The sequence below is a fragment of the Mustelus asterias genome, chromosome 10 (assembly GCF_964213995.1).
Source record: "Mustelus asterias chromosome 10, sMusAst1.hap1.1, whole genome shotgun sequence".
Taxonomy (NCBI): Eukaryota; Metazoa; Chordata; class Chondrichthyes; order Carcharhiniformes; family Triakidae; genus Mustelus; species Mustelus asterias.
In genome coordinates this window covers 123,684,005-123,703,753 of record NC_135810.1, presented here as the reverse complement: position 1 = coordinate 123,703,753, position 19,749 = coordinate 123,684,005, and the positions used below count along the sequence as shown (strand labels likewise).

Here is a 19,749-nt window from a genome sequence, read left to right as displayed (position 1 = left end):
GGAAATTGAGGAGCAAATATGTAAGGAGATTACAGATAGCTCCAAGAAAAATAGGGTGGTAATAGTCGGAGATTTTAACTTTCCCAACATTGATTGGGACAGCCATAGTATTAGAGGGTTGGATGGAGAGAAATTTGTTGAGTGTATTCAGGAGGAATTTCTCTTTCAGTATGTGGATGGCCCGACTAGAGAGGGGGAAAAACTTGGCCTCCTCTTGGGAAATAAGGAAGGGCAGGTGACAGAAGTGTTCGTGAGGGATCACTTTGGGACCAGTGACCATAATTCTATTGGTTTTAACATAGCTATGGATAATGATAGGTCTGGCCCAAAAGTTAAAATTCTAAATTGGGGCAAGGCCAATTTTGATGGTATTAGACAGGAACTTTCAAAAGTTAATTGGGGGAGACTATGGGAAGGCAAAGGGATGTCTGGTAAGTGGCACGCTTTCAAAAGTGTGTTAACCAGGGTTCAGGGTAAACACATTCCTCTTAGAGTGAAGGGCAAGGCTGGCAGAAGTTGGGAACCCTGGATGACTGGGGATATTGAGGCCCTGGTCAAGAAGAAAAAAGAGGCACATGACGTGCATAGGCAGCTGGGATCAAGTGAATCCCTTGAGTATAGAGGGTGTAGGAGTAGAGTTGAGAGAAATCAGGAGGGCAAAAAGGGGACACGAGATTGTTTTGGCAGATAAGGCAAAGGAGAATCCAAAGAGCTTCTACAAATACATAAAGGGCAAAAGAGCAACAAGGGAGAGAGTAGGGCCTCTTAAGGATCAACAAAGTCATCTATGTGCGGATCGACAAGAGATGGGCAAGATCCTAAATGAATATTTCTTATCAGTATTTATTGTTGAGAGAGGCATGGATGTTAGGGAACCTGGGGAAATAAATAATGATGTCGTGAGGAGTGTACATATTACAGAGGAGGTGGTGCTGGAAGTCTTAAAGCGCATCAAGGTAGATAAATCCCTGGGACCTCTTGAAGTGTATCCCAGGACATTGTGGGAGGCCAGGGAGGAAATTGCGGGTCCCCTAGCCGAGATATTTGAATCGTCAATAGTCAGGGGTGAGGTGCCTGAAGATTGGAGAGTGGCAAATGTTGTGCCTTTGTTTAAAAAGAGCTGCAGGGAAAAGCCTGGGAACTACAGGCCAGTGAACCTCACATCTGTGGTGGGTAAGTTGTGGGAAGATATTTTGAGAGACAGGATCTACAGGCATTTAGAGATGCAAGCACTGATTAGGGACAGTCAGCATGGCTTTGTGAGTGGAAAATCATGTCTCACAAATTTGATTGAGTTTTTTGAAGGGGTAACCAAGAAGGTAGATGAGGGCCTAATGAGGCCCTATCTTGCCTGAACAGTGACCGCCAGGAACTACAAAAGGTCGTGAATGTAGCCCAATGTTGTGTACATGGACTTTAGCAAGGCCTTTGACAAGGTACGGCATGGTAGGTTGTTGCATAAGGGCCGAATGGCATTCTTCAGTGCTGTAAGCTTCAATTTTTATGATTGACTGATAAGGTAGGAGGTGGTTTGTGTGGGCCTGTTGGTTCTTCGTTGATGTCAGCATGTGAAGGATGGTATCTGTGGCACTAAACAGTTCAGAAGAACATATAACCATAATAGTTTCAGCGCCAAACTAAGAATGAGGCATTGGAATTTATACGTAATAAAAAGCTACATATTTATGTGCCGGTGTAGACATTTGTGTTTTTATATATTTTATGCGCGTATGCACAAAGAAATCTCACCACATTTTCAGTTTTAGTTACTTGTCACTCCTGAGAATTTAATGAACAGCTGCTTCCGCCTCACCAGCAAACACAGCAAAGCTTGTTCGGTGAAATAAAGCTCAGTGTGTACACCAATACTCTTCCTTATCCCCAACAGTGTTGCTGCTCCGTTCCAAGGGCTTACTTTCCTGACGATAGCCTCAATGAATGTGCTCTCTTAGAATGAGTTGGGAGGAGAGGAAATAAAATTTTACACCCCAGGCCATGTGTGCATTTTATTTTTGACTGAAGATTTGACAGAGTCTGCTAATCTTAATGAGCAATCAGCAAGAGAGGAAGCAGATAATTCTGATATTTGTATGACGGCTTTGGTGACAGAATTAGCTGCTTGACTGATTATATCTGACAGAGCAATCCACTGCAATGCTACTTCTGTTTTTTTCCCTACTCGGTGTTTCTGGTGTCTTAAAAAAATCCAAAATGTTTCGCTGTATTATTACCTTCTAATTCAGGCATTGTTCCTTCATGAACTGGATTTCTCATTTAAAATTTGGAAGGGCAAATTTGGACACTTTGATTTATTTTTTATATATCAGACGACCATAAGTTCATGTCTGTACTGGGTGCAGCAGAACCTTTTCCAAGAAATCACCTGACCAGCATCGTCCTCGAAGGGGAAGTGTTGGTTGTTTGTTTTTTGAGCTGTAATCACTCTAATTGATGGGAAAAACCTGTAAGAAGGCCAAGGCTTCTCGTAAATCGTGTGACCAACGAGCTTTAAATTTTGAACCTGTGGTTTTTGAATTCGTGTCTCTTAGGAATAAGCTCAGGAGGCGGGTACCCGAACTGACGTACCACCCTATCTTGCCTGAACAGTGACCGCCAGGAACTACAAAAGGTCGTGAGTGTAGCCCAATCCATCACGCAAACCAGCCTCCCATCCATTGACTCTGTCTACACTTGCCGCTGCCTCGGCAAACCAGCCAGCATAATTAAGGACCCCATGCACCCCGGACATTCTCTCTTCCACCTTCTTCCTTCGGGAAAAAGAAGATACAAAAATCTGAGGTCACGTACCAACCGACTCGAGAGCACCTTCTTCCCTGCGGCTGTCAGACTTTTGAATGGACTTAACTTGCATTAAGTTGATCTTTCTATACACGCTAGCTATGACTGTAATACTACATTCAGCACTCTCGTTTCCTTCTCTATGAACGGTATGTTTTATCTGTATAGCGCGCAAGAAACAATACTTTTCACTATGTTAATACACGTGACAATAATAAATCAAATCAAAATACTGTGGATGTTGGAATCTGAAACAAAAACAGAAAATGCTGGAAAATCTTAGCAGGTCTGACAGCGTCCGTGGGGAGAGAATAAGAGCCAACTTTTAGAGTCTAGATGACCCTTCGCCAGAGCAAAGAGAATCAGCAGAGATTTACACAATTGGGGTGAGGGGAGGGGTGTGGAATTGGACAAAAGGGATGTAAATGAGATGGTGCTCAGAGTGTCCATTAAGTGATCAGAATGTGAGAATGGCGGAACAGAGGTACAGATTGTTATAGGACTGCCTGAGGAACGTGGCAGTTGCACTGAAGTCGGGGGGTGGGGGGTATAGGTGAAAGAAAGAGAGCTGGAATGGAGAAGTGGAAAAATATAAGTGAGAAAGAAGTGTGTTAAAATGGATGAATGAGATGAAATGAAATGGAATAAAATAAATGGAAATGGGGTGAAGGCAGAGGAGAGAGTTCATCCTCTGAAGTTGTTGAACTCAATGTTCAGTCCGGAAGGTTGTAAAGTGCCCAATCGGAAGATGAGCTGCTGTTCCTCCAGTTTGCGTTGGGGTTCGTGAGAACATTGCAAAAGGCCAAGGACGGAAATATAGACAGGAGAGCAGAGTAGAATGTTGAAGTGGCAAGCGACAGGAAGCTCGAGGTCCTGCTTGCAGACAGACCAAAGGTGTTCAGCAAAGCAGTCACCCAGTCTGCGTTTGCTGTCTCCAAGTAGACCGCATTGGGAGCAGCGAATGCAACATGCGACAGACCAGATTGAAGGAGATGCATATGAAGCGTTGCTTCACCTGAACACGGTGTTTAGGGCCTGGGATGGTGAGCAGGGAGGAGGTAAAAGGGCAAGTGTTACACCATTTACGATTGCATGGGAAGATGCCGTGAGCAGGGGGTGAGGGTGATGGAGGAGTGGACCAGGGTGTCCCAGAGAGAGCGGTCCTTGTGGAATGCTGACAGGGGGGGGTGAGGGGAGGATGTGCTGGGTTGTGGCATCATGCTGTAGTTGGTGGAAATGACCAACTGGAAGCTGATCCTTTGAATGTGGAGACCAGTGGGTGAAAAGTGAACTCAAGGGGGTTCTAGGAGAGAGGGGAGGGGTGAGAGCAGTGGTCCAGGAGATGGGTTGGATGCGATTGAGAGTCCTGTCAACCACTGGGTGGGAAACCACGATTGAGGAAGAAAGAAGACATCTCAGCAGTGCTATTTTAGGAAGTGGCATCATCAGAACAGATGTGGTGGAAGTGAAGTTTGTAGCACAATCCCTGCTGATTCTCTTTGCTCTCAGCTCTGATGAAAGGTCATCGAGGCTCAATGTTGGTTCTACTCGCTACCCACAGAAGCTGTCAAACCTGCTGAGATTTTCCAGCATTTCCTGTTTTAGTTGCCTGATCAGTGTGATTGTCACCCTCCAGCCAGTGAATCCTCACCTGAGTGTAACTTGTCTGCAGTTGGAAAGCTGAGAATGTTTTTTTTTCTCACCATTCATCTCTGCAGAGACTACTTGTGTGTGCTTTGCTTCCTGTGTGCGCGCTGGGAAAGTTTCAAGAAGAGATGAACTTTTTTGTTTTATTTATTAGTGTCACAAGGCTTACATTAACACTGCAATGAAGTTACTGTGAAATTCCCCTAGTCGCCACACTCTGGCACCTGTTTGGGTCAATGCACCTAACCAGCACATCTTTCAGACAGTGGGAGGAAACTGGGGCACCCGGAGGAAACCCACACAGACACGGGGAGAACATGCAAACTCCACACAGACAGCGACCCAAGCGGGGAATCGAACCCGGGTCCCTGGCGCTGTGAAGCAGCAGTGCTAACCACCGTGCTGCCCTTCTTCACACTTCTAGGTTACAACTGTGTTAACCAATCTTTCAACTTGTTGAAACAAAGTTTTTAAATAATAAATCAAGTGTTCTGAATTCAGCAAAAGAAGCCTGGTTAAAGTCACTTTTATTCTGGGTAGTGAAGGTAACAATTGGCCATGTTAGTGAGCAAATTAAAGTTTACCAACTGTCAAGTAGTGGGGCTAGATCATCTGCACTCCTTCCATCCCAGTTGTAGCACAATCTAGCCTTGCAAGTTCCACAATTCCTTTCTAATGCCTCTCCAGCATTTCTCTCCTTTAAGATCTTACTAAAATCTGCCTTATTGAGCATACTGTTAGCCACTCTTCCCATTATCTCCTGTATGGAGTGACTGATGATGGTGCACTGGTAATGTCTCTGGACTAGTAGTCCAGAGACCCAACTGAATGCTCTGGGAACATGGGAACAAATCTTACCACAGCAACGGGTGGAATTTAAATTCGGTAATATAGCTTAAAATAAAGCTAACCTCAGTAAAGGTGACCACGACAGCTATCATCGATTGTTATAAAAAATTGTTATTCACTAAAGGAAATCTGTCATTGTTACCCAGCCTGGCCTACTGGTGACTCCAGATCCTTAACTACTCTCTGAAATGACCGAGTAAACTACTCATTTTAAGGGCAATTCAGAATGGGTAACAAATGCTGGTTTTGCCAGTGACACCCACATTCCACGAAAGAAAAAAAAACTTCTTTGGTTATTTTTGTCTGAGTATGTTCCTGGAAAGGACCTTTGGAGGTTTTCCTGCACCGAAAGGCTCAATAAAAATACAAGCTGTCGTTAATTTTATTTTAGTGTTGTGATTAAGTTTGCCTTTATTCATACTTATGATGAAGCATAGTAATAGAACAGTACAGCACAGAACAGGCCCTTCAGCCCACGATGTTGTGCCGAGCTTTATCTGAACCCAAGATCAAGCTATCCCACTCCCTATCATCCTGGTGTGCTCCATGTGCCTATCCAATAACCACTTAAATGTTCCTAAAGTGTCTGACTCCACTATCACTGCAGGCAGTCCATTCCACACCCCAACCTATCTCTGCGCAAAGAACCTACCTCTGATATCCTTCCTGTATCTCCCACCACGAACCCTATAGTTATGCCCCCTTGTAATAGCTCCATCCACCCGAGGAAATAGTCTTTGAACGTTCACTCTATCTATCCCCTTCATTTTATAAACCTCTATTAAGTCTCCCCTCAGCCTCCTCCGCTCCAGAGAGAACAGCCCTAGCTCCCTCAACCTTTCCTCATAAGACCTACCCTCCAAACCAGGCAGCATCCTGGTAAATCTCCTCTGCACTCTTTCCAGCGCTTCCACATCCTTCTTATAGTGAGGTGACCAGAACTGCACACAATATTCCAAATGTGGTCTCACCAAGGTCCTGTACAGTTGCAGCATAACCCCACGGCTCTTAAACTCCAACCCCCTGTTAATAAAAGCTAACACACTATAGGCCTTCTTCACAGCTCTATCCACTTGAGTGGCAACCTTTAGAGATCTGTGGATATGAACCCCAAGATCTCTCTGTTCCTCCACAGTCTTCAGAACCCTACCTTTGACCCTGTAATCCACATTTAAATTAGTCCTACCAAAATGAATCACCTCACATTTATCAGGGTTAAACTCCATTTGCCATTTTTCAGCCCAGCTTTGCATCCTATCTATGTCTCTTTGCAGCCTACAACAACCCTCCACCTCATCCACTACTCCACCAATCTTGGTGTCATCAGCAAATTTACTGATCCACCCTTCAGCCCCCTCCTCTAAGTCATGAATAAAAATCACAAAGAGCAGAGGACCAAGCACTGATCCCTGCGGCACACCGCTAGCAACCTGCCTCCAATCCGAAAATTTTCCATCCACCACCACCCTCTGTCTTCGATCAGACAGCCAGTTACCTATCCAATCGGCCAACTTTCCCTCTATCCCACACCTCCTCACTTTCATCATAAGCCGACCATGGGGGACCTTATCAAACGCCTTACTAAAATCCATGTATATGACATCAACTGCCCTACCTTCATCAACACACTTAGTTACCTCCTCAAAAAATTCTATCAAATTTGTGAGGCACGACTTGCCCTTCACGAATCCGTGCTGACTATCCCGGATTAATCCGCATCTTTCTAAATGGTCGTAAATCCCATCTCTAAGGACCTTTTCCATCAATTTACCAACCACCGAAGTAAGACTAACCGGTCTATAATTACCAGGGTCATTTCTATTCCCTTTCTTAAACAGAGGAACAACATTCGCCACTCTCCAGTCCTCTGGCACCATCCCCGTGGACAGCGAGGACCCAAAGATCAAAGCCAAAGGCTCTGCAATCTCATCCCTTGCCTCCCAAAGAATCCTAGGATACATTTCATCAGGCCCAGGGGACTTATCGACCTTCAGTTTATTCAAAACTGCCAATACATCCTCCCTCCGAACATCTATTTCCTCCAGCCTATTAGCCTGTAACACCTTCTCTTCCTCAAAAACATGGCCCCTCTCCTTGGTGAACACTGAAGAAAAGTATTCATTCATCACCTCGCCTATCTCTACTGACTCCATACACAAGTTCCCACTACTGTCCTTGACCGGCCCTAACCTCACCCTGGTCATTCTTTTATTCCTCACATAAGAGTAAAAAGCCTTGGGGTTTTCCTTGATCCGACCCGCCAAGGACTTCTCGTGTCCCCTCCTAGCTCTCCTAAGCCCCTTTTTCAGCTCATTCCTTGCTAACTTGTAACCCTCAATCGAGCCATCTGAACCTTGTTTCCTCATCCCTACATAAGCTTCCCTCATCCTTTTCACAAGACATTCCACCTCTTTCGTGAACCATGGTTCCCTCACTCGGCCATTTCCTCCCTGCCTGACAGGGACATACCTATCAAGGACACCCAGTATTTGTTCCTTGAAAAAGTTCTACTTTTCATTAGTTCCTTTCTGACAGTTTCTGTTCCCAACTTATGCCCCCTAATTCTTGCCTAATCGCATCATAATTATCTCTCCCCGAATTGTAAACCTTGCCCTGTCGTACGGCCCTATCCCCCTCCATTGCGATAACAAAAGACACTGAATTGTGGTCACTATCTCCAAAGTGCTCTCCCACAACCAAATCTAACACTTGGCCCGGTTCATTTCCCAGTACCAAATCCAATGTGGCCTCACCTCTTGTCGGCCTATCCACATATTGTGTCAGGAAACCCTCCTGCACACACTGCACAAAAACTGCCCCATCCGAACTATTTGACCTACAAAGGTTCCAATCAATATTTGGAAAGTTAAAGTCCCCCATGACAACTACCCTGTGACCCCCACACATATCCATAATCTGCTTAGCAATTTCTTATGGCATTAAGTTCTGCCATGCTGCTAAGTTGGTGATGTTTAGACTATATCCTGGGGCCACACAAGTCACAGGGTCTGCACTCTGTCTGGCGGGGTCGACAGCAGCAGATTGTTTCTAGTTTGTCAGGATAAACCTGACATGAGTTGGCTGGCTTGTTTTTCTCATGCAACTTATGCAGTGCCTTGAGTTAAACTGCTCCCCCCCCCCCCCCCCCCCCCCTTCTCTCTCTAATCTTCTCCAGCTATGGTTTTGGCCTGTTGAATGAGTGGGAAGTGTTGAGTTGTTAAACTTCTTACTGTGTTTACCCCAGTACTTTAACCTGGTGTTGTTAAACTTCTTACTGTGTTTACCCCAGTCCAACGCCGGCATCTCCACATCAGAGAGCAATGTGCCACGGATCCTGCTTTCATTATTGGGAGCTGATCCTTGCTAGGAAGTGCCTGCGTCTGTCCTCTTCGAGAAGGTCAACTTCGAGAAGGGAGTGAAGATAGTGATGTATGTGGAACTTCACCGTAGCAAAGTTGCCATGTTCAGTAGTAGCAAAAAGTAATTTAGTCCCTCAAACTTGTTCCACTTTTCATTTCAATCGTGGCTGATCTGAACTTCAAATCCATTTGAAAATTTCAATAAGTGTAAAGAATTATTTGTTTGCTCCTGAGCTAAAGGACTGGCATAAGTAACTTTATCATTGCTCTTAATCTAAATTTGTACTGCTACAAATGCTAAACTTCTGTGCTATCGGACATTTTGGGGCTGGGTTTGTTGGAGGAATTGTGAATTTGAATGTAGAGATTCTGTTGACTCTGCACACGTTCTTCTGGCCCACTCTCTTAATGAGTTTGATTCTCGAGAGGCTGCACACTAAATTGTAAATCTTGTGGTGGTGCTATAAAGATAATGGGATGGGGAAGGAAAAGCCATGTGATGAAGCAGTGTGTAGCGGAAATGGATTTGATGATTTAAACACAGTTGAGCAAACGATCAAGCAGACAGCAGCCTGTTGAGCTTCCTGTTGAGCAAGTTAAATGTCAAGAGTTAACTCGCAGCCCTGGAATTGTGGTCAGAATCAAAAGATGAAGCTGCTGGGATGTTTTTGGGACTGGAAGACTGCTACACCAGACATCATCGCCTCTGTGTCTCTCTTCCCCTTTGCTTTCAAATTCTTGCTCTTGCTTTCAAATCCCCCATGGCTTTGTGCCAGCCCCTCCAAACAATCTCTGCACCTTCTCCAGACCTATAACCTTCCAATATCTCTGCACTTGTCAGGTTCCGACCTCTTGCACAGCTTTCTTTGCTTTGTCTTTGCTGGTTGTCCTTTCAGCTGTGGAAACTTTCGCTGCTGGGCTTACCTCCCGAAACCTCTCCGCTGCTGTACCTTCAAGATGTTTGTTCACCTGTCCAAATATCTTTGCAACAGTGTCCAATTTGTCTCAATTAAGACACCGATGAAACACCTTTTGGACAGTTTGTTCCATGAAGGGTGCTATAAAAATACAAGTTGTTGTTGTGAGGACTAGCTCTGTGTTGAAGATGAGTGACTTTAATGAAGAGAATTTTGAAGACGTGGTAACCAACTGCCTGGAATGTATTAATCTGTTGACAACTGAAACATGTTAAGGTGTGGACCCTTCGCCTCGAACTTGGGTGAAGTATGGAGTCCCCTTCCTCAGGACTCTGGTTTCAGGGAGCTTTTGGGGAATGGAGTTTGCATTAAGTAGAATCCGGAATGTTTGATTGAGTGACCTCAGCCAAGTCGGATCCGTTATTCATGTATGTTTGCTTCCAGCAGGACACTGGACAGTAATTCTGGATGGGAGATCGGTGAAATTTCTCACATTTCAACCTCCATGTAATGCTCTGGCTGGGATCCAGCAAAGCTGCTGAGATCAGGAATTAAACTTGTGCCTTGTGGTAGTTTACCTGTCATTCTGGTTAGCATTCTCGCCTCTTGAGCTCATGTGTCTCAAGTCCCAATGCAGAAATTTGAGCATGTAATTGATGCAGACATTCCCATTGCAATGCAGGGATCCCCTATTTAAAACACCTTCTAATGGCACATTTTTGTTTCAATGTGCTTCATAAATTAAGGGCATTTGCCAATGGCACTATCTCCATTTTTAACTTTGAGTGGTTACTCAACATGCTCAATATTATTTACAAACCACTGCTTCTCTGCCACCTGACCCTCCCACTCACCACTTCTGTCCCTTGCGCCCCCCCCCACCTTGCTGCCACTGACCCTCCTGCTCAACGCCTACCTGTTGACCTTCCCACTTGCTGCCTCCCCCCCATGACCCCTTCCTTCTCTCTCTCTCTCTCTCTCTCCTCTCCTCCCCTCCTCCCCCCGCCCTGATCTCCCTATAGTGAATGAGGGGCAGGGGCAGTGAGAGGGATTGTGTGCGAGAGGAAGCAAGAGTGTTGGCAAGTAGTCAGGATGTCAGGGAAGGAGGCGGGTGTTCAGAGGAGGAAAGTGGCAAGCGAGAGAAAGGGTATTCAGAGTTGGTGATAGGATTTTTGGGCCAGTCAGGTTCAGAGCAGCCAGTACGTTTTTGATGCAAGAGATCAGAACTGTGACCCATCCGTATGATGTGGTTTGCTTTGGGAAAGTGAATTTTTGTTTAGCATGCAGTTTTTAGGAACACAGGAATGCTAAGTGGGGATGGTCTTCCTGAAGGAGTTCTGCATTGTTGCAGGTGTGTCCTTTGGAATAGCTGCTAAACTGACACCTATCTACACTCTTTGGAATCGAAAATCTATTTGCGGAGGAGCACTGGAACCTCGCCCTGGTGTCCCGGCCAATATTTATCAATGAACCTCACTTATCTCTTTGATATTTGTCAGAACTTGTGTGGAAATCACCACCTGCATTTCCTACGTTTTAAATAATGACTTTACCAAACTGCTACTTGGGTTGTGAAACTCTTTGGAAAAGCCTGAGATTGTGCAGGGTGCTGGATACAGAAAATCCTCCTTTTTCCTCGACTGTTTGGGTCAGTGCTGCAGTGGGCAAAATGCTTACTCGTAAAACAGTGGAGCAGCTTGTTAAAAACTGAAAATGGTAAGAGGGGCAACTTCAGAAATTAGGTGGCTACCAGACTGGAACTTTGTAGGGTTCTGGTATTGAGAAAGAAGCAGTGGCTGCTTGCTATCTCGGGTTGTGTACATTGGACCAGATTTGGAGACTAGGTTCCTTCGACAGGATCTAACAGATGGATCTGCGTCAGAGCAGAGGCTGTGCAGCAGAAGAGCACGGAGTATTTACCGTTTAAAGAATCAAAATACTGGATGTGCTCTGCTCATGCATATCTATTCCCCACCAGCTTCACATGCTCTTGTTAAAAGCAAAATACTGCGGATGCTGGAATCTGAAACAAAAACAGAAAATGCTGGAAAATCTCAGCAGACCTGACAGCGTCTGTGGAGAGAGAATTGAGCCAACGTTTCAAGTCCAGATGACCCTTTGTGGAAAACCACGATTGAGGAAGAAGGAAGACATCTCGGCAGTGCTATTTTAGAAAGTAGCAGCATCAGAAGAGATGCGGCGGAGGCAAAGAAACTGAGAATGGGATGGAGTCCTTTACAGGATGTGGGGTGTGAAGAGCTGTAGTTGTGGGAGTCGGTGGGCTTGTAGTGGATACTGGTGGACAGTTCTTTCAGTTCCTTCACCTCCGCCGCATTTGTTCTGATGATGCCACTTCCAAAATATTGTTGCCACTATGTCTGTCTTCCTTCCTCAATTGTGGTTTTCCACCCACTGTGGTTTATAGGGCTCTCAAACGCGTCCAAGCACTGCTCTCATCCCTCCCCTCCTTCCCAGAACCAGGGTAGTTCCCCCCCCCCCCCCTCCCCGTACTCACTTTTCACCCACCAGTCTCCACATTCAAAGGATCATCCTCCACCATTTCCATCAACTCCAACATGATGCCACAACCCAACACATCATCTCCTCAGCCCCCCCCCCCCCGAAGGTGTAACACTTGCCCCCTTGCCCCTTTACCTGGCTTTAAGATTTCACTAAGTTTAAATGCACTGATAGATCTGCACATACAGTCAGGTGGATTGAGTGAAGCTGTCAATTTTAATTTGTCCCCCCCCCCAAATCTGATGGAATGCTGTGGGCAGGAGGAAGCGATTCAGCCACTCCTGTTTACTTTGTCAATTGGATCATTGTTGATCTGATCTTAACTCCATCTTAAACCTACCTTTCTACAATCCTTAATACCTCTCCGATCAAAAATCTGTCGATCTCAATTGCTCTGAAGAAGACACTGGTGAGCTGCTGCCTTCCAACCCTGCAGATTTCTTTCCATAAAGGATATTAGTGAACTAGGTGGGTTTTTATGGCAATTAATAGCTTAATGGCACCATTACTGAGAGCATTCGATTACAGATTTTACTACTTGAATTTCATTTCCACCGGTGGGTCTTGGGTCAATTTGTGGAATGCCCATCATGGATATTGAATCTGGCACCTTCTGTTCTGTATTCTCCATTGCAAACATTGTAGTGTTTTCACTCACTAGACAATTGGAGGAACTCCAGCTCTTGTCCTTGAATATGAAATGTAATGAGTTCCAGCACTTTGCAATGCTACTTGTCACTGTCTGTGTGGAGTTTGCACATTCTCCTCGTGTCTGCGTGGGTTTCCTCCGGGTGCTCCGGTTTCCTCCCACAGTCCAAAGATGTGCGGGTTAGGTTGATTGGCCAGGTTAAAAATTGCCCCTTAGAGTCCTGGGATGTGTAGGTTAGAGGGATTAGCGGGTAAATATGTGGGGATAGGGCCTGGGTGGGATTGTGGTCGGTGCAGACTCGATGGGCCGAATGGCCTCCTTCTGCACTGTAGGGTTTCTATTCTATTCTATTCTATTCTACTTGATTGAGTGGAATCATCATAGAATCCCTACAGTGCAGAAGGAGGCCATTCGGCCCATCGAGTCTGCACCGACCACAATCCCACCCAGGCCCTACCCCCACATATTTACCCGCTAATCCCTCTAACCTACGCATCTCAGGACTCTAAGGGGCAATTTTTAACCTGGCCAATCAACCTAACCCGCACATCTTTGGACTGTGGGAGGAAACCGGAGCACCCGGAGGAAACCCATGCAGACACGAGGAGAATGTGCAAACTCCACACAGACAGTGACCCAAGCCGGGAATCGAACCCAGGTCCCTGGAGCTGTGAAGCAGCAGTGCTAACCACTGTGCTACCGTGCCGTACCTGGTATGTGCGTGGTGGAGAGAGGAATTTGAGACACTAACTTAAGAGCATCATACAAGATGAGGCGGCACAGTGGTTAGCACTGCTGCCTCACAGCGTCAGAGACCCGGGTTCAATTCCGGCCTCGGGTCACTGTGTGGAGTTTGCCCAGAGTTTGTAAAGATTCGATTCTGAGAAGTGGATTGAACAGACTGCAGGAAGTTTGCTTGTCCTCTCCACTTGGTTCTAGCTGGTTGAAATTGAACAGACATTTGGCCACATTGGCAGGGTCTCTGAGCCGATGTTGGCCTTTTACTGAAGGGCAGCTGGAGGTCATTCAGATCCTTGAGCCTTAAGCACCATTTAATTTGATTATGTTGCTTGGTGTTGCAGCTCCATCTTGGTCCCTTTACCTGAGAAATCTATAAATCTGTTTTGAAATTTTCAGTTGGTCCCTTGTCAGGCTCAAAAACATTCTCTGGAAAGCGGTGCTAGATTTCCACCAACCTTTGTGAAGAAGTGTTTCCTGATGTCACTCCTGAAAGACTTGCATCTAATATTAATGATATGTCCCTTGTTCTAGATTCTGTCCGGGACATCTCCACATCTAGATTCTGTCCACCAGAGGAAATATTTCTCTCTCTCTATCCTATCAAATCCTCCTTATTACCACAATTTGATCACCCTAATAGAAAACTGGTTAATGCGTCCTATGCTGATAATTTAGTCCTTTGAGCCTTGGGGTGAATATTTGCTGCTCCTTCAAGGCCAATGTCCTTGTCCAAATATTGGAGGTCAGGCCAGGCACACAGTACAAACAGACATGAAGCTCGACAGCTTCTGTTTATTGAAGCCCAGAAGTTTATGCTCAGCTGCAGGCAGCTGCCTGAGACATGTATTTGCTGCAGAGCCTCTCCAGCTTTTGTCAATTTAGAAGTGAGGGGGATGTGTTTTCAGTTAAAATGACAGCGGTCATTTAGAGCCGTTTATAAATAGCCAATGAGAGTTTGATTGGGAAGTTCATAAATAGCTGCCATCATCCTTTCATCACATGTGGAATGATTGGAAGAGCCTCAATGCAGTCCCTAGACGTGGGATTATAATGCAAGGCTGTACTGGCTCCCAGGCATGTATAACCTCAACCACCCCCCCCTCAAAAAACACACAAGATAATTTAAGTGAAGAGCTAGGTTAAACATACAAAGGAGAAAGGATGAGAAGAATATGTTGATAGGATGACATGAAAATGGGTGGGAAGAAATGTGGAATGTAAAGACTCGTGTGCTCTAGGGGAGCTGAGTAATGTGTTTGTGCTGTACAGACTGTAGATATGTTCAGTCAAGGTCTGCAGTCGGACAAGGGCAACATGGACAAATATATTTCCTGCAGTGTTCAGCAGGGAAATGCCTCAATAGCTGTTGCAATCTCTGTAGATGCCCTTGTTCCTGTGAAGTATCTCAATCTTTGCATCAAGCATATCCGGGGGCACTGACCCCTCTCTCCACCAGGGACAGAGATTTGTGTCGATGCTGCAGGTGTGGTGGTTTCCTGGGCTTGATGAGTTTGGGTGGCTGCAACCAACACGTCAATCATCTCTGCAGCCACAAGACCCTAGGATGCAGATCATCAGGTGTACAGGGCTTGTCAGCCTTTAGTCCTTTAGTCCATGGTGGCACAGTGGGTTAGCACTGCTGCCTCACAGTGCCAGGGACCCGGGTTTGATCCCAGCTTTGGTCACTGTCTGTGTGGAGTTTGTACATTCTCCCCGTGTCTGTGTGGGTTTCCTCCGGGTGCTCCGGTTTCCCCCCACAGTCCAAAAATAGGTTAGGTGAATTGGCCACGATAAATTCTCCCTCAGTGTACCCGAGCAGGCGCCAGAGTGTGGCGACTAGGGGATTTTCACAGTAACTTCATTGCAGTGTTAATGTAAGCCTACTTGTGACACTAATAAATAATCACTTTTAGGGGAGGTTGTGGTATTGCCATTACACGAGTAATCCAGGGACCCAGTGCAATGCTTTGGGAACCTGGGTTCAAATCTCACCATTGCAGAGTGTGGTGTTCAAATTCAGTAAAAATCTGAAATTGAAAGTCTAATGATGCTCATGAAACCATTGTCGATTGTTGTAAAACCCATCTGGTTCACTCATGTCCTTTAGGGAAGGAAATCTGCCGCTCTTACCTGGTGTGGCCTACATGACTCCAGAGCCACAGCATTGTGGTTGACTCTTAAAATACCCTCTGATAGAGAACAAAGAAAATTACAGCACAGGAACAGGCCCTTCGCCCCTCCAAGCCTGCACCGACCATGCTGCCCGACTTAACTAAAACCCCTTACCCTTCCGGGGACCATTTCCCTCTATTCCCATCCTATTCATATATTTGTCAAGACGCCTCTTAGAAGTCACTACCGTATCCACCAAAATGGTGAACTCTTAACACACTCTGAAATAGCCTCGCAAGCCACTCAGTTGAAGGGCAAACAGGGATGGGCAATAAATGCTGGCCTGGCCTTTAACACCCCATGAATGAATTTAAAATGTCCCATTAGTTTTCCTCTTTTTCTCTGATCGTGACTGGTTTAAGTTCCTCACTCCCTTTTGCCCCATGCTTTTTTAAACTATTTTTGCGATCTTTGTGTCCTCCACTGTAAACTCAGACAAAATGCTTATTCAAAGTTTGTCATTTCCTTATTTCCCCATTACCGCACAGCCTCACTCCCTAAGGGACCAACGTTTACTTTAACTAATCTCTTCCTTTTTATATATTTGTCGAAGCTTTTATTGTCTTTTTCTTTACTAGTTTTCTTTCTTTCCCCTCATTATTTTTTAGTCATCCTATGCTGGATTCTAAAGTTTTCCCAATCCTCTGGGTTATCACCAATTTTTGCAGCATTGTACATCTTTCCTTTCAGTTTGATATCATCCTTAACCCCCTCAGTTAGCCACAGATGATGCATCTTTCTCAAGGAATCTTTTTCATAGAAGTACATTGTTGTTGTGAGGTATGATTATAGCCTTAAATGTCTGCCATGCTCCTTTACCATCTTAACATTTTAACTTCCTTTCCCCTTGGTCCTTTAGTTAATCCATATCCCCTCAAGGAAGGTGACTGGGGTTGAGGGGCTTAAATTAATAGGGCAGGGAAAGGGAAGGGAACAGAAAAAAATGAATTAAGGAAAGTTGGCTTTTGGTTTTATTAAGGAGCTGGAACAATTATCAAAGGTTAGCCGGACAATATCGTAGAAGAGAAACCAGGATGTGGGTTGACAAAAAAGTGCCAAACCAAGGGAATCCGCAGTAACGAGTCAGCCTTGATTCATAGTTTCTCACTGAGTTAGAAGGTTGGAGGTTCCAGTCCCCATCCAAATATTTGAGCGCACAACCTTGGGTGAGGGAGTGCTACAAGGTGCCAGAAAGGTTCCAAAGTTAAACACGGGAAAGGCTTTGTATCACTAACTGCAAGTTCTTTCATTGTTTTAAATGTGTCGATGTTAAAATAAATGGAAAAAAAACTGAAGTGTGGCTACAGGTGGATGAGGATTCACAAGGAGTTTGCAGCATTAAGAGACAACATCACTGTGGCAACATTAAAGCTCAATGGTTGAAGGAAAATGGTCCAAATAAAGGCTTGCATTTATGTAGTGCCTTTCACAATGTCCCAAAGCTCTGTCCAGTCAATTTTAAGTGTAATCACTGTTGAGATGTAGGAAAAATGGTATCCAGTTTGCACACACCAATCTTCCACAAAAAGCAATATGATAATAGTCTGCTATTATTATTGAAGGATCAATAAGGCCCAGGCAGGGAGCACTCTCCTGACCTGTGCCAGAACATGTCCATACAACACATCCACTTGAGCATACAAACAGGGCCACAGTTTTCAAGTTGCATGTAAAATATGGCACCTCCAATAGTGCATAATCCTTCAATATAATCCTTTTAGTCTCAACTGGAGGATTGCCAAAGACCAGCCCTGTTACGCAGTGTAAAATAAAGCCCGAACTGTGAAAGGCAATTCACAATTAGATTTATCGACAAACTGGAAAAAAGTCTCAGAAAATATTGTTTTATAGTCAGAGATTTTAGTTGCCTAAAATAGTCTGGGATCGGGAAAATGCTTCTGGTGAGACAGACAGGATATATTTCCTGCATTTATTTCCATGATTGTTTTCTCAGGCATTATGTTGCTCCTGCATTAGGGACAAAATGCCACTTGATCTGACTCGGATATGGAGCAAACCAAGTAGGCCGACTAAAAGTAGCAGGTTTGGAAACTGGTGACTGTGATGTTATTACGTTTATTGCCAAGGTAAATAAAACTATAGATCTGTGGTTAGAAATATCTAAAAAAGCAGGAGATGGAAATGATGCATCTCAGTCAAGGGTGGATAAAGGAATGGATTCCATGAATTAGTACAATAATCAAATCCAATCTGAAACTCAAAAGTTTAGCAATTGAAGGACAACAACAATCAGGAAATTTTGATTTATTATTGTCACATGCATTAACATTCAGTGAAAAGTATTGTTTCCTGTGCGCTTATACAGACAAAACATGCCATTCATAGAGAAGGAAAGGAGAGGGTGCAGAATGTGGTGTTACAGTCATAGCTAGGGTGTAGAGAAAGACCAACTTAATGCAAGGTAGGTCCATTCAAAAGTCTGCAGCAGGGAAGGAGCTGTTCTTGAGTCGGTTGGTACCTGACCTCAGACTTTTGTATCTTTTTTTTCCCATTGGGGGAAGCTGGGAGAAGGTGGAAGAGAGAATGTCCGGGGTGCGTGGGGTCCTTGATTATGCTGGCTGCTTTTCTCGAGGCAGCGGGAAGTGTAGACAGAGTCAATGGATGGGAGGCTGGTTTGCGCGATGGATTGGGCTACATTCACAATGAAATCTACAAAAGGAAAAGTTGAGAATGTTCAGATAGGAGAATAAAAATGGCCACAAACATTAAATGGCTCACTTCTGGCACATTGGTATTGAGAGAATAATCAATCCAAGGGTCGAACCACTTCAAGATAAAGGAAACACGTTTGCATTGTTTGAGGGATTGTCAGGATACAAACTGAAAACATTTTGGTTCAGGTTTTGCAGAGGAACTGAAGATTGGCACTGGTGAACGACCAGAGATTTATTTTATTAGTGCCGCAAGTAGGCTTACATTAACACCAATGAAGTTACTGTGCAAATCCCCCCAGTTGCTACACTTCGCTGCCGGTTCGGGAACACTGAGGGAGAATTTAGTGTGGCCAATGCACCTAACCAGCATGTCTTTCAGACTGGGGTTGAAACTGGATGACTCTTAAAATACCCTCTGAAATAGCCTTGCAAGCCAGTCAGTTGAAGGGCAGTTACCTCGTGGTCCCTAGACGTAACAGCACTGGCAAGTTTCTGCTGAGTGTGAGAGAGGACAGCGAGGAGCACAATGTGTGATTTTACAGAAGATCAGATTGCTGAATTCAAAGAGGCATTCTACCTCTATGACCGCATTGGTGAAGGGCGCATTGGGTACAGCCAGTTTGGGGATCTCTTGCATTCTCTTGGCCAGAATCCCTGCAATGCTGAAGTCTTGAAAGTGCTTGGGAACCCAAAGCCAGAAGACATGAATGTGAAAACTCTGGATTTTGAACAGTTCCTTCCTAAGCTTCAGGACATTGCAAGAAACAAGGAACCAGGAACCTTTGAGGACTTTGTTGAGGGTCTGCGTGTCTTTGATAAGGAAGGCAATGGCACGGTGATGGGTGCTGAACTACGCCATGTGCTGGTCACTCTTGGTGAGAAAATGACTGAGGAGGAAGTGGAGACTTTGCTGGCTGGTCACGAGGATGCCAATGGCTGCATCAACTATGAGGAGCTGGTCCGGATGGTGATGAGCGGCTGATAGTCCTCTTGTACCTGAATTTTTAAGTGCCTTTTTTCCACCTATTTACGAACTTCCTTTTTCTAAATGAATTGTTTTTAAGTTTCTGCTCCCCAGATTTAGAATACCTGCCGCTAAAATGTCGCCACTACTGCCTTCCGCAGGAGTTCACCTCCGTTATCCTGGTGGCAGTTTACATCCCACCCCATGCGGACCTGAAGATCGTGCTGGACGAAATATACACCCCTACAAATATCCTCGATGAAACATCCCGAGGCCTTGTTCATTGTGGCCGGGGATTTTGTTCAGGCCAGGTTCGAGTGGACTACCAAGTTACCACCAGCACGTCTTCTGTCCCACCAGAGGCCCAATTAGGGGCGGGCAACAAATGCTGAACTAGCCAGTGACACCCCATGAATGAATAAAATAAGATCCATTAGTTTTCCTCTTACTTTTTCCT

At 45.0% G+C, this 19,749-nt stretch overlaps 1 protein-coding gene and 1 pseudogene across 1 annotated transcript in view; both read left to right on the top strand.

Moving 5' to 3' along the window:
- Nucleotides 1-19,749, top strand: part of inppl1a (inositol polyphosphate phosphatase-like 1a) — a 181,785-nt gene that overhangs the window by 52,927 nt on the left and 109,109 nt on the right. The gene's annotated exons all lie outside the window — the stretch shown is intronic.
- LOC144499951 (myosin light polypeptide 6 pseudogene) lies at nt 18,828-19,389 on the top strand (annotated as a pseudogene).